The sequence below is a fragment of the Theobroma cacao genome, chromosome 2, assembly GCF_000208745.1.
Source record: "Theobroma cacao cultivar B97-61/B2 chromosome 2, Criollo_cocoa_genome_V2, whole genome shotgun sequence".
In the NCBI taxonomy this organism is placed as follows: domain Eukaryota; kingdom Viridiplantae; phylum Streptophyta; class Magnoliopsida; order Malvales; family Malvaceae; genus Theobroma; species Theobroma cacao.
In genome coordinates this window covers 15,318,335-15,321,446 of record NC_030851.1, presented here as the reverse complement: position 1 = coordinate 15,321,446, position 3,112 = coordinate 15,318,335, and the positions used below count along the sequence as shown (strand labels likewise).

Sequence of the window (3,112 nt, the reverse complement as noted above, 5' to 3'; positions counted from 1 at the left end):
GATGACTTTTCTTTTATTTTTATTTTTAATTAAAAATAAATTTCAATCAAGAGTCCAAGTTGGTCATCCATAAGGTTTTATGGTTGTACTATACTCTTTCTAATAATAATTAAAATTATAATTAAAAAATAAATTATTTATTTATTTATTTATAACAATTTGTCCAAGTCAAAATATGATTTCTTATTGAATAATTATTCCATTTTATTATTAGCCATCTTTAATTAAAAAGAATTAATAATAAAATAAAGGAATCCTAATCAAACATGGAGTCTTCCAATTTATCAAGAAATTAATTAATTATAAATAAAGAATAAACTATTTAATCTTTTAATTATAATTAATATCCTCCAATATTATTTTATCTCAAGACAATAATTATCTTAATAAATATTTTTCATTTTAAGACAACGTTTGCCTTAAAAAAAAATTTATTCATTAAGACAATTTTTTGACTTACTAAAAAAAAAAATATAATTAAGACATCCCTTGTCTTAAATGAATACATACACTCTTGTCTAAATTAAAGCAATTCTTGTCTTAATTAAGACAACATATGCATCTTGTCTAAATTGAGACAACTCTTGTCTTAATTAAGACAATAAGTGAAGTTACCATTTTTTAATATAAATTCAAATAATTAAATAAAACATGCATTCCAACTTAAACAAGTTGAATTTTACAAAACTAAGTGGGGAATCTATTTGGACGTAGATATTTCAAGCTTTAATAAACTTAGAATTACTCTTAATCTGGTTAGGATAATTCAAGTTTATTAACCATGAAATCACTCCACCATAGATTTATGGTTGCACTTTTGGATTAACTATAATTACAAGAAATGATCTAATTTTTAATATTCAATATTGATTGTCCAAATTGCAAACCTTATGTTGTGAATCCTCATAACCATCCAAAGACAAAAGGTGAAGCTATCATTTTACCCTTTATGTCAATTTTGTCCTTTAGTCTCAAATTTCATTCAATTGGTGATCTACGTAACGATCGCTCCTTGATCGCTACCGGCGTCCGAGACTTACGAGAGAACCTACCAAATCCCGAACAAGCCTACACAGTTATTTTATCAAACTATTACACATCCATTGGAAAATCTCATAACCATCACCATTTTATTAATAGCAAATGTTCTCTATACATTGTATTTCATCATCATATAAACATAAGTTTATAGTGTATACCATTGTTTACTTCCGAAACAAAATATGCTATAAATGACCCTACCTCTAACAGCTGAGTGACTCGGAATGAAATGCTATGAGATGCCTTTACCTATGTTGCAGCAAGTCTCGATATGCTGAGCGAGGCACTTCAACTAATACTTATCTACAAAAGGAAATAAGGGGGTGAGTGTCACGACCAAAATTTTGGGTCATGACCGACGCATGGGCCCAATAGACGTAGTCCACTAAGCCCAAGCAAGCCTATTAATCTGACATGTTCATCATTCCATCATAAACTACTAAGTCATATATCATAACTTAGAATCAAAATAATATTAAGCATTGCCACTTCATACTGGCATACTAAAAAGTGTATATACACTGTCTACACATGTATCTTAATAATTCACATTAGGTTTGTTTATACACAACAAAAGAAGATTCGATGTCCAGCGGAGAGACTCAGACAAATGTGCAGCTATTGAATGCTGAGACACCTACCAAAAGATGGATACAAGCCCACGAAGACACCTCATCCTAGTTATCGGTTGTCTCTTAATCTGAAAACATGAAGTTGAAAGCGGTGAGCATAAACTCAGTGAGTGAACAAGAAGGGAATAAGCATACCATAAGGAATGTTTATCGAAATCATGATGCACTCATTTTCTCAAAACAATGCAATTTGTTCTAGTTCTTAGTAGAACCCCTCATGTAAACCCCTCATGAGTAAATCACTTTAAAGATCCATACTCAACTATGGTACCAAAGAATCGAAAAATATAGCAAAACCCATAAGTTAGCCAAATTTGACAAAAAGTTTCTTGCTGCAGCGAGAACCAGGTTGGTGAAGGCCCTCAAACCCGAGAGTTTCTCGCTGCAGTGAGAATGAATCTCACTGCAGCGAGAGTCAGAACATCAAGGAAAAAGTCTCATTTTCCTTTAAAACAAGCCATTCTACTAAAATAACAATAGCAACATGTAACACATGTAAACTCCCAAATTTCAACAAATCAAATGCTCGAATATTTGCATTTACAACCATATACCATATATGTGTGTGTGTGTATATATATATATCAATCATCATATTCACCCTCATATCATCATCATCTCATATGCAACGGCTTATGCGTACTCCCACTCGCATATAGTCGGGTCAGCAATGGCTTATGTGCACTCCTACTCGCACATAGCCGGGTCAGCAACGGCTTATGTGCACTCCCACTCGCACATAGCCGGGTCCACATCAACATGCAAAGAAGCATCCAATGCATATCATACATTTTATCATATTATGATAACACATAAACCATTGTATAGCACATTTTCACAATATAAAATCATTTTACTAAAAGCTTGTTCCCAAGGTACATTTTCTAAGACAAGTTGGATAGAATCTTTCATATTCCCCCAAACAAGTTTGAAATGCAAGTCCACTCATCGGTATTCGTTGAGCCTTTAGCCGACTGTTAATCCCCCTAATGATCCAATTAGGGTGATGGGGTTTCGTTAGCACCTACCATCAAATTAACATTTCCATAATGTCAATTTACATACTATAAACCCTAAAAGCTATCTTTTAGCTAGCTTTCAATTGCCATTTAATGGCCATCCATTTTCACTTTCCTATCACTCCAAAGTGAATTAACAATCTCAACTACAAAATATTTGCAAATCAAATCTTTAGTCATTCTCAACACTTAAAACCCAATACTAGTTTACTGCTCACCTTGATAGCTTTGTAACTTTGAACTTCTTTCCAAAAGCTCTCAAGCTATTAATAAAGCTTCCTCTTTCTCTCCCTAAAACACCTAACTAGTGAGAGATTATGGAAACAAGATTTTCATCATTTTCAAGGGTTTTAAAGTGAGAGAGTGGAAGAATACAAGGGTTCTAGTCAAAAGGGCACCAAGGTATGAAAATTAGAACTA

The 3,112-nt window shown here is 32.6% G+C and overlaps 1 long non-coding RNA gene across 1 annotated transcript; it reads right to left on the bottom strand.

Annotated features, from left to right (window-relative positions):
- On the bottom strand, positions 1,135-3,038 carry LOC108660768. The gene is made up of 3 exons (XR_001926446.1): positions 2,911-3,038; positions 1,683-1,741; positions 1,135-1,344 (listed from the first exon to the last, which is right to left on the bottom strand). It is a non-coding gene; the product is annotated as an uncharacterized LOC108660768 (long non-coding RNA).